Here is a 12819-nt window from a genome sequence, read left to right as displayed (position 1 = left end):
GTGCAAGGAAGAGAGAAGAAGAAGAAGGAAAGAAGAGAAGAAGGAAGAGGAAGAAGAGGCGGGAGGAAGAGGCCCATCCGGCCCAGAGGCCGGCCAAACAGGGCCCCAGGCCGGCCAGGCCGGTCCAAGGGCCGGTCAGACCGGGCCCCAGACCGGATCCACCCCGGCGACAACCGGCGTCGTACCGGCGCCAACCAGGGAAACTTTTGCGAACTTCCCGGTCTGGCGCCCGGTTGATCGGCCCTAGCACCAGGCCGTCCGGTCCCAGGCCTGGTTGGCGCCCGGTTGACCGGATTTCATGGGACAGACTCGACCGGAAACGGCCCGAGTCGATCCACCGCGTACCTTTTCGACCCAAGTCGCCTTGTACCTCTATATAAGCACCTAGGTCATCCCCTTTACCCCTTAGACTTGAATTGAGCTTAAACACTACTTTGAGCTTTGTCTCCCTAGGGTTAGCATCCCTTTGTAATCAAGGCATCCTTGTTGTTGATTTGGATATTGTTGAGTGAGATTCTAGTACAAGCTACTCTCTCTCCCTCACCAATCTCTTCTTCTCCAACACCAATCTCTCACCGGGAATTCTGCCGCGTGCCTCTTCCGGGTGATTCTATTGGCGTGGTCCATCGAGCCACGGGGGTAAATATCGGGTGTATCGGGTTGGTGTGCATGAGTACCGGCGTTCTTCGTGTTCTTCTTGTTCCACGCGTTCTCCCACCTCTTCCCTTGGATTTTGGGGTCAAATCGCGAGATCGGGCCAATCCCTAGATCTCATATCTCATCAAGTCGTCCTCAAGGTGGTGTTCCACCATGTCGTCCATGTCGATGATGCTTGGGTAGCCATGGTCGTTGTCGAGCTCCTCGATGTCGGAGATGTCGGTGATGCTTGGGGAGCTATGGTCGGAGTAGGGATCCACATGTTCCTCCACATCCGTGGTGCTTGAAGAGGTATCCTCCTCGAAGTGCTCCGTGTACTCCTCCGTATCTTCTTCGTCGCTATACATGTTAGCACAACAAGATCTGATGAGGTCTAAGACCCCGTGTGATGTAGCCCCGGTCACCGACGTTGCTACACCAAGACCATCAAGTGCAACCCCGCCTATCATCGATGCTTCACCATGGCCAAAGAGTCCCCCAAGTGGACCTTCAACCCTAAACCACGCTACACGCGACAAGGTGAACTCCTTCCTCTCGATACTCGACCTCGTCAATACCTTGAATGGAATGCTACCTCATATCGGTGTGCTACATATCATTAGGTACAAGAATCATCGAGGAACCGGAGAGGAGGAACAACCATGGTGCAAGGAAGCGAGGGAAGGGAAGAGGAGCCATTCATCATGGTGCAAGGAAGAAGGAAGAAGAAGCAGAAGAAGGAGAAGGGCTCCAGCCGCCAGCCACGACAAGGCCGGCACTGCCGCCCCCACTTGGCCGGCACTGCCGGTGGGCGCACCCCGGCACTGCCGGCCCATCTTCCCCGGCACTGCCGGCCCCACCGGCACTGCCGGCCTCAGGACGCCGGCACTGCCGGCCTGCTCACCCCGGCACTGCCGGCCCCCAGACGCCGGCACTGCCGGCCCCACCTGCTGATGACGCCTCGAAGACCCAGGCCGGCACTGCCGCCGGATCCTGACCGGCACTGCCGGCCCCTCCCGAGTTGACTTCATCCCAACCGTCTATTTATCATCTATGGTCACCAATACTTTATTGTAATGCCCCTTTTACCCCTGGACGGATCTGGGCCTATATATAGCTCATCCCTCTCCCCAAATTAGGGTTAGACAAGATTAGGCTTAGACTACATGAGCTTTGTCTCCCTAGAACTATGTTCTTTGTATCAAGGCACTCTTGAGTGATTTCTACTCTTCATGGATGATTCAAGGCTACCCCTCTCTCATCCAAGTTCTAGTTGAGATCTCCTCACCAATCTCCCACTTGTTAGATTCTACCCAAGGGTCTCTCTAAGAAGTGGTTCTATTGGCTTGGTCTAACCTACCAAGGGAGTAAATTTGGTTTGTGTTGGGTTGTGTGTGTGTGTTCTTATTTGGATCTTGTGTTCTTCATCCTCTTCCCCCTCAATCACCCACTCACTTGGTCAAATTCGTGGGATCTGGGCACATCCTTGCCCTTAGGCCACATCAAATGGTATCAGAAGCTCTTGGTTAGCCCGGATTTGACCCCCATCCACCCAAATTCGCCCCAAAAAATTTCTCCAAAAAGTCCCCAAAAAATAGCCCTAAATTGCCTTTGGTTCAGATCTGGATTTTGTTGCGTTTTGAGTGGTTTTGATCCATGGATTTCGTGTTCCTATGGTAGATCTACATCCCCTCCAAGTTTCGCTGTCAAATTCCTTCTAAATCTGGAGAAATCGACGTTTTTCGGTCCGTTTTTCGCGTTTTGGTGACGAACAGCTCGAGCTGTTCTTGGTCGGCCGGCACTGCCGGGCAGTGCACAGCGGCACTGCCGCTCGACCGGCACTGCCGGTTGGACCGGGCCGGCACTGCCGCCGCTGGGCATCATCATCACCAAGCTGCCCCGCCGGCCCACACCTCCCGCTCGACCTCCACCATCTCGGCTCCACCCCTGCGCGCAAGCCTCTGGCACAACAGCCCACGCCTCCAACCACCGGCCATCTCCCGCCCGCATCCACAGCTCGCCGCCGCCTGGCCACTGCTCACCTCGCCTCCGCCCAAGCAGGCCCGCTCCCTGGCCCAACACGAGCCGCCACCAGCTCCCCACCTCGCCCGAGCGCGCCGGCCACGCCCAGCTTCCACCCTCGCGCGCTGCGTCACCATCCCGCCACAGCAGCGCCTCCACTCGCCAGCAGCCCACCATCCACGCACACCACGCCGCGCCATCAGCTCCTCAAGCTCACCCACGCGCAGTACCTGAACAGCTCGCCTGCACCGGCAGTGTCGGCCGCATATCACCGGCAGTACCGGCCGAGTCACCCCGGCAGTGCCGGTCAGCACAGCCCGGCAGTACCGCTGTTTCAGTTTCGCTCAATTCTGACTCCACTTTTTGCCCCAAATTTTGACAACTTTCCGGCGCCCGTTTGACTCCAAACTTTCACAGTTATCCCTTTTTATATTGACTCTAATTTTGACACCGTTTCCGAAATTTTCCGACTCCAAAATTTTGACACCTTCGATCGCTCGTCGTGACCCAAGTTTTCGGGCATTGACTTATTTTGCTCGGTTTCCGTTTTGGAGTGCCAGGATTGTCGATCAAGCTTCCGCGTCTACATCAACACCGCGGCGACACCTTCGGCACCCCGGATTCCGGCGCAACTACGACACCATCGTCGCCATCATCGCAAGTTGTGTGTTCCGACACCGCCTAACATTGTCATCTAGGTATAACTTGCCCCCTCTAACCTTGTAGCCCCTCTTCCTTTTGCGATCTATCCTATCGAGCATTGCTTATCAAGTGTTGCGAGACATTGCACGTGGCCCCGATTGTGAGGTGTGTGTGTCGTGTGGAGTAAAGCTTCTAAGCAAAAACTCGTGTGGCAAGATAGCAAAAGCGAGCTAACGCTAACATAGTGCGAGAAAAAGCCGCCAAAACACAAAAAGAGCAAAAGAGTGCAAGTGCCACCATACATATACAAAAGAGTGTCTAGTGCCACCAAATACAAAAGAGAAAAAGCTTTTAAGCAAAAGAGAGAAAAGAGAAGAGAGGCCGCGTGTGAATCTTGTTGTCTCTCAAGTTGCAACCAAAGCTTTGATCTCTTCTTGTGTTAGTGTGACACCGAGCACCCTTGCTTTTGGGTTCTTACACTTTTCCGCTCAATCCTTGGTCGCACTAACCCCGTTCATCTCGTGTGTGCGTTCCATATCCTTTCCGTGTTTATAGCGATCACCATTTGGACATTTGATTTTTGGAGCTTACCCACTCTTAACAACATACTTGATTTCGGATTTTGACTTTTGGCCTTCCACCATTCCTCACCTACCACCATATTTGCTAGCTTTTGCGTGTGTTTTTGTGTGTGTACCCCAACACAAATCATTTTGCTCTCGGTATCGTTAGTTGACCCAATTCCATCACTTCAAGGTAAGACCCGAAGGTAGTCTCTCCACTAACACCCACCATATAGCTTTTGTCGTGCTAACATGGATAGTGAAGAAGAGGAGATGGAAGACTACATGGAGCACTTCGAGGAGGATTCCTCTTCAAGCACCGCGGATGTGGAGGAACATGTGGAGCTCGACACCGACTATGGCTCCGCGAGCATCACCGACATGACCGACATCGAGGAGCTCTACATCGACAATGGCTCCTCAAGCATGCACGACATGGTGGAGCACCACCTTGAGGGCGACATCGACGAGCTCTACATCGACAATGGCTCACCACTCATGGACGACATGGTGGACCAACGCCACGAGTACGACATCGACACCATGGCGGAGCCTCACCTACGCTCCACGATGAGCAAAGACGATACTCCCAAGTACACCTACATCGCCAATGGAGCTACATATGAAGATAGAGGACCTCCAAGATGGCACCATCATATGGAGCATCAAGAGCGTCCTCAACATGATCGCCATCGACACACTTCTCCGAGCTCTACAAGGCGCCACCATGAGAGTGCTTATGCACAAGATCATCGACATCAAGGACATCATATGGAGCTTCAAGGGCGTCCCCAACATGATCGTCATCGACACTCTTCTCCCAGCTCCACAAGGCGCCGCAAGCAACATGCCACGTCGCCTGAGCCATCATCTAGGCATGGCAAGGACCGTCATCGACTCACACCATCTCATGATAGTCGTCGACCACTACAACCTCATGGTCTTCATCGACACACGTCACCACATGATCTTCGCCGCCACAAGCCACCTCATGATCGCCATCGACCAACATCCTCTAAGGATCATCGACGACACTCCTCAAGACATGGCGATGACGCACGAAGACGAGAGCCTCGACATGAAGGCGACAAACACCATGATAGGATGCCTACCACTCCAAGGATGGCAAGTGCACATCGCGCATACCTTCCTCATGAGGCGACTTCTACCTCTTGCGCCACCACCACAATGGCCCCTACCTCGTCACATGCCTATGGACTCCGATGCTACAAGTGCAAGCAACAAGGCCACCCTCCACGGGAATGTCCCAATCTCCTATGTGAGGTGTGCAAGGCCAAGGGTCACGTGGCATGGCAATGCACAACGCCAAGCGCCAAGAAGCTCTACTTCGACGAGCTCAATGCACAAGTCTCCAAGATGCCTATCGCGCCCACACTTCAAGATGAAGATCGCCAAGGTCAACTCAAGGTTGATGTGGATCCGAGCCTAGCTCTCTACTACACCACGACGCCACCGCTTGAGGATGACTTGGGAGGCGATGGAGTTGAGCATGGTGAGCATGGGATTCTCCCTTCACCTACGGAGGCGCATGGAGTTGAGATGGTTGAGCATGGGAATTTCCCTTCAACCAAGGAGGCGCATGGAGATGAGAAAGTCGAACCTACTCCCCTATGCTTCATTGATGAGTTGGTACCAATCCCATGTGAGGATGAGAGCCACTTAGCCCACTTGAGTGAGAGTGATAGTGAGTTGAGTGACTTCCACCCCATATGCGAGTTTGAGTGCTTCCATTTGGAGGACATGAGTGATACACAAAGTGAGTTGAGAGAGGTAGATGATAGGTCCATGGAGGACATCGCATTTGCTAACACATTAACCTCTCCCTCGTTTGTGTCTTCTTATGTTGCACTAGGTTCCACGGAGGACGAGTTCCCGCTCATGGAGACGATGTACATGGTGCATGACGATGATGATATCTCACCATGCTTGCTCCAAGATGGACATGTCGACCACATGGATCCTCCTACTTCCACAACACCTACCTCAAATGAGTCGGCCTACAAAGGTAACAACATAGGTGTTGATGATGCCATGATCCCACTAGTGGACATGATGACTTATGAGTGCATGCATGATCTCGATGATCCATTTGCTACTTCACATGCTACTTTCACTTTCCCATGTCATGCTTTGCTTGATAACATTGTTGATCTTGTGAAATTGAATGCTTGTGATACCATGAACATGCCATGCTATGAGAGTTTCACGTTTTCCCCGCTTGATTGCAATGATAATGATAATACTTGTGTTGTGCCACCCTTGATGAACACTTGCTCTTTACATAGGGTTGTCGATAACAATGATAACATGTTCCACATGCTTTGCCCCAAATGTTTACACCATTCCATGATCCTTGCATCCAAGATTGTGAACAATTGCTCTTTCTTATGCTTGGTATGCAAGAATGCTTATTTCATTGTCCATGAGATGGCCCCCATAGCCTTCTCAATTTTTGATGATCATGAGTTACCACATGCCATGAATGCACCTTCTTGCCATATGCACCATCGCCATGCATTTCATACTATCTTGATTGACACTAATGGTGATGTGCACAAGACATGGAACATCATGATGGATGATGTGTTCCTCTACCATGCACACACGCTTTTTGTTTTCTCTTTTGTGTGTATAGGTACACGAATGACAACTTCCACCGCTACGGAGCATGAGCTCACGAAACGCGCAATTGAGAGCTACCCCAACACGGACGAGATACATGATCCAACCCATGGGAGTCACGCCAAAGGGTATGTTCCCAAATGCCTTCGCCCTCGTGTGTTTCCGGCTTGTCTTGTCGAGCTTCCGGTTTGGACCAATGCCTCGTCACCTCTTTTGCTTCTTATGCAACATATCTTGACACATCTTGTTGGCACAATGGTTGTTGTATGTCTTGATGCTTTCATCATACACTTCGAGAATCTCAAGGACCATGTTATACATGTGAGAGACACCTTATGCATCTTGTGCCACATGTCATTCATAAAGTTGCTATTCTTTGGATTTCTCATTTCATCTTTGGCAATTGAAATGGATTCTTTGACACTTGAGGATACCCATACTTGGCTCACGCCAACCATACTTTCCCAAGCTAGAAGTCTCCATAGCTTTGCCATTGCACATAACAATTTTGCCCCAAATTTTGCCGCCGATACTTGCCTTTTGTTTGTTCCACTTGTTTGGGACAATGCTATACCACACATTTTTGACACCTTACAACTCTTACATGCACAAATTTTTGCCCTTACACATGTTGGATACACCCACACTCTTTTGGTTCCCATTTTTGCCAAATGCCTCTTGGAGCTTTCCCTTCGCAAGTGGTTTTTCTCCAAGTTCTTCTTCGACCGCGACTACCCAACTCTACAAGGGACAACCGTCATGGACTACCTCTTCGATGAGGAGGAACAAGAGTCGAGGACGACTCTTCCCCAAGGGGGGGGAGATGATGTAGCCCCGGTCACCGACGTTGCTACACCAAGACCATCAAGTGCAACCCCGCCTATCGTCGACGCTTCACCATGGCCAAAGAGTCCCCCAAGTGGACCTTCAACCCTAAACCACGCTACACGCGACAAGGTGAACTCCTTCCTCTCGATACTCGACCTCGTCAATACCTTGAATGGAATGCTACCTCATATCGGTGTGCTACATATCATTAGGTACAAGAATCATCGAGGAACCGGAGAGGAGGAACAACCATGGTGCAAGGAAGCGAGGGAAGGGAAGAGGAGCCATTCATCATGGTGCAAGGAAGAAGGAAGAAGAAGCAGAAGAAGGAGAAGGGCTCCAGCCGCCAGCCACGACAAGGCCGGCACTGCCGCCCCCACTTGGCCGGCACTGCCGGTGGGCGCACCCCGGCACTGCCGCCCCCCTGACGCCGGCACTGCCGGCCCAACCTGCTGAAGACGCCACGGAGACCAGGCCGGCACTGCCGCCCCATCTTCCCCGGCACTGCCGGCCCCACCGGCACTGCCGCCCCAAACACGCCGGCACTGCCGGCCCCCTCGAAGTCAACTTCATCCCAACCGTCTATTTATCATCTATGGTCACCACTCCTTTATTGTAATGCCCCTTTTACCCCTGGACGGATCTGGGCCTATATATACCTCTCTCCCCACCTCATTTAGGTTTAGACAAGATGATAGCTTAAACATGGATATGAGCTTTGTCTCCCTAGGGTTTCATCCCTCTGTAATCAAGGCAACCCTTGTTGTTGATCTAGATCTGTGAGTGAGATTCTAGTGCGAGCACTCTCTCTCCCTCTCCGATCTCCTTCTCCAACACCGGTCTCTCTCCTCGGAATTCTACCGCGGTCTCTTCCGCAGGAGATTCTATCGGCGTGGTCCATCGAGCCACGGGGGTAAGTAATCGGTTGTATCGGGTAGGTGTGCGTGCGTGAGTTCCTCGTGTTCTTCGTGTTCATCGTGTTCTTCGCGCTCTCCCTCTCCTTCCCCTTTGGATTTCGGGTCAACCGCGAGATCGGGCCACACACGGGGTCTTAGACCTCATCATATGGTATCAGCAGCCTTTGGTTTCCGCGGATTTGACCCTCCACCCACCCAATTTCGTTTCTAGAAAATTTCCCAAAAAATAGCCCTAATTTGCCTTTGGTCGATCTGTGATTTTGTTGCGTTTTGAGTGGTTTTGATCCACAGATCTGTTGTCTCTTGTGTTGATCTACGTCCCCTCCAAATTTCACCGTCAAATTCCTTGTATTGCGCTCAGAATCGACGAATTTCTGCCCCAATTTCCGCCCCGTTCATCCTCGAGTTCGTCCAGTTCGTGCTCCCCCGCCAGGGCCGGCCCCCCCCCCCCGCCACTGCCGGCCGACCGGCACTGCCGGCCACTGCTGCGCGGCACTGCCGCCACGCATCCGCCTCGGCCTCCGCTCGCCCAAGCTCGCCCCACTTCCGCGCCTTCCGCTCCTGGCCCAGCACGCGCTCGCCAAGCTCGCCCAACCATCCACGGCCGCCAGGCCCGCACCCACCTCCCGCCGCCCACGCCTTGATCTCCCCTGGCCGCCAATCGCCCCTGGCTCGCACACCACACCGCCGCGCAGCCTCCGCTCGCCAACCACCACGCTCACCCAGCGCCACCAGCCCGCTGCAAACCACCTGCGCCTCAACCGCCGCCGGCCCCGTGCCCCAATCCCACGCCTCCCTCCAGCATCACGCGCGCGCCGCTCGAGCCGGCAGTACCGGCCGAATTCTAGCGGCACTGCCGCCGACCCCACCCCGGCACTGCCGGCCATCTCCCAACGGCACTGCCGCCCATGTACATGCGCTGTTCAAGTTTCACCCAATTCTGATCCATCTTTTTGCCCCAAATTTTGACAACTTTCCGGCGCCCGTTTGACCCCAAACTTTCACAGTTACCCCTTTTCATTTTGACTCTAATTTTGACACCGTTTCCGAAATTTTCCGACTCCAAAATTTTGACACCTTCGATCGCTCGTCGTGACCCAAATTTTCGGGCATTGACTTAGTTTGCTCGGTTTCCGTTTCGGAGTGCAAGGTTTGTCCAACAAGCTTCCGCGTCTACATCAACACCGCGGCGACACCTTCGGCACCCCGGACTCCGGCGCAACTACGACACCATCGTCGCCATCATCGCAAGTTGTGTGTTCCGACACCGCCTAACATTTTCATCTAGGTATAACTTGCTCCCCACCATGTAGCCCCTCTTCCTTTTGCGACCTATCCTATCGAGCATTGCTTATCAAGTGTTGCGAGACATTGCACGTGGCCCCGATTGTGAGGTGTGTGTGTCGTGTGTGGCCCGATCTCGCGGATTGACTTCGAAACCAAGAGGGGAGATGGGAAAACGCGAGGAACACGAAGAACACGATGAACACGAGGAACTCCGAGACTCACGCACGCACACCAACCCGATACACCCGATACTTACCCCCGTGGCTCGATGGACCACGCCAATAGAATCACCCGGAAGAGGCACGCGGCAGAATTCCCGGTGAGAGATTGGTGTTGGAGAAAAGAGATTGGTGAGGGAGAGAGAGTAGCTTGTACTAGAATCTCACTCAACAATATCCAAATCAACAACAAGGATGGCCTTGATTACAGAGGGATGATACCCAAGGGAGACTAAGCTCAAAGGTAGGTTTGAGTTCAAAACAAGTCTAAAGAGCTAAAGGGGTGCTTGGGGTGCTTATATAGTCTTACAAGGCGTCACAGGCCGAAAAGGTAAGTTCGGGCCGAAAATATAACTTAAGTCGTGCAGGCCGGTCAGGGGGCCGGTCAGACCGGGCCTGTGACCGGGCAGGCCGGTTTCAGACCGGGCCTGTGACCGGGCGGAGACCGGACGAGGCTCCAAGTCCCCTGGATGGCGCCCGGATGTCACGAGCGCGAATCCCGGTTTCTGACCGGGCGGCCCGGTCAGGAGGCCGGTCAGACCGGGCTGTGGACCGGGTGATCCGGTCAGGGGGCCGGTCTGACCGGGTTCTGGACCGGTCGTCCGTCTTCTCTTCCTTGCGCTCTTCGGGCGACTTCCTGTCCAGCTCCATGTCCATCTTCGTGTCCATCTTCTGGTCCAGCTGCTCCTCTCCTCCCTTTGACCATGGCGTATCCTCCTCTTGGTGACCTTGATGCTCCTTGTACCTAATGACACATAACACGTCGGCATGAGGTAGCAATCCATCCAAAGGTGTACCAAGATCAAGGGTGGTGAGGAGCGAGTTCACCTCATCATGTAGCGCTTTGACTCGGGCTCGTGTCATCGGTCCACTTGGGGGACTTGTTGGTCTTGGTGTAGCGACGTCGGTGACCGGGGCTACATCAAGATCTATATGGTGTATGTTAGTGGAAGAACACTACCTCGCAATCTTACCGTGGTATGACAAGATTGGGTTGATTCAACAAAACCGAGAGTTAGAACAATTGTATCGAGTACTCACACAAAAGCACACGCAAAAGCTAGCAAATATGGTGTTAGGTGAGTATGGTGGAAAGCCAAAAGACGAAATCCAAGATCAAGTATGTTGTCAAGAGTGGGTGAAATCCAAAAATCAAATGTCAATGTTAAGATCAATATAAACACGGAAAAGTTGTGGAACGCACACATGGGATAAGCGGGGTTAGTGCAACCAAAAGTGAGCGGAAAAGTGTATGTAAAGGTGCTCGGTGTCACACTAACACAAGGAGAGGCAAAGCTTTGGTTGCAAATGAAGAGACAACAAGATTCACACGCGGCCTCTCTTCTCTTCTCTCGTTTTCTTACAAGCTTATGACTCTTTTGTATACGGTGGCACTTGCACTCTTTTGTATCTATGGTGGCACTTGCACTCTTTTGTATGTATGGATGTATGGTGCTACTTGCACTCTTTTTGTGTTTTTGGGGCTTTTTCACGCACTATGTTAGCGTTAGCCTCGCTTTTGCTATCTTGCCACACGAGTGTTTGCTTGGAAGCTTTACTCCACACTACACACACACCTCACAATCGGGGCCACGTGCAATGTCTCGCAACACTAAACAAGCAATGCTCGATAGGATAGATCGCAAAAGGAAGAGGGTTACAAGGGAAAACTGCAAGTTATACCTGCGATGATGGTGGTGGTGGTGGTGGTAGCTGAAATCGAGCTCGGAGGGGGCGCGGAGTGGCGCCCGGTCTGGGGGCCGGTTGGACCGGTCTCTGGACCGGCTGGTCCGGTTGGCGCCCGGTCGGCCGGGTGCTGGGCCGGCTGGTCCGGTCTGGGGGCCGATTGACCGGCTTTCTCAACCGGATTTCGCGGTTTTCTCTCTTGTTCTTCCCCAAACCAAAACCCAAAGATCAAATCGACGGGAAACGATGGAATTGGAGGCTAAAAGTTGGGAAAATAGTATGATGCGGCCTAAGGCCACGTGGGTTGCCCGATCTCACGAATTGACCGAGGGAAAGGCGGGGGAGAGGAAGAACACGAAGAACACGGCGATGAACACGATGAACACACGCAAACACACACCAACCCGATACAATTCTGGTTTACTCCCGATAGCCCAAACCACTATCCCGATAGAATCTCTCAAGGGAGAGACACGCGGTAGAATCCCCGAGAGGAAGATCGGTATACGATCGGTGGAATCACACGAGTGAGAGACCGGTGGTAGAATCACAAGTGTGAGAGACTAATCATATAAGGAGTGCCTTGTACAATAGATTATGGTAATCTAAGGAGGGGGTTTCCCTAATCCCAAAGGGATGGTGGAGGCATAAGCCTAGGTTCTCTCAAGTTCAACTCTAACCTAATGAAGGGGGAGGTGGGAGCCTATATATAGGGAGCCACTAAGGAGGGGTAGTTTAGGGAAACAAAGGGGTACATGGGCCTTGGCCCGAATTGACTTGTGGCAGACGTCTTCTCTCCTAGGCAACCTCGGACGCTCTTCTTCCTTCTTCTCTTCCATGCCTCCGTAACCTCGGCCTTGAGTGTGGTTCTTGACGTTGACGCACATGATGAAGCGAAGACCGTAGGTCGGGCTACATCATAGTAGATCAAGCACAACAACACCGAATCCATGGACCAAGACCACTCACAACGCAACGAAATCGCAGATCCGTCCAAAGGCAATTTAGGGCTATTTTTGGGGATTTTTGGGGAAAAAATTTTAGAGACTAAATTGGGTGGGTGGGGGGTCAAATCCGCGGATACCAAAGGCTGCTGATACCATATGATGAGGTCTAAGACCCCGTTTGTGGCCCGATCTTGCGGTTGACCCGAAATCCAAAGGAGGGAGAGAGGAAGTGATACGGGGCGACCTTCGGTCTTCACCGCATCATGTGCTTCATCGCCAAGACGGCACGCTAAGGAACTCGACGACAAGTACGGGGAGAAGGAAGGATGGCACGGAGACCCGAGGACGCAAGGCCGATGTCACGGAAGCTTGGAAGAGAAGGAGGAAGAGGAGCTGGAAGCTCCAGGGCCGGCACTGCCGCCCTACACAG

The sequence above is a fragment of the Lolium perenne genome, chromosome 3 (genome assembly GCF_019359855.2).
Source record: "Lolium perenne isolate Kyuss_39 chromosome 3, Kyuss_2.0, whole genome shotgun sequence".
Taxonomy (NCBI): domain Eukaryota; kingdom Viridiplantae; phylum Streptophyta; class Magnoliopsida; order Poales; family Poaceae; genus Lolium; species Lolium perenne.
The sequence above is the reverse complement of the archived record's forward strand: the minus strand, read 5'-3'. Positions refer to the sequence as shown.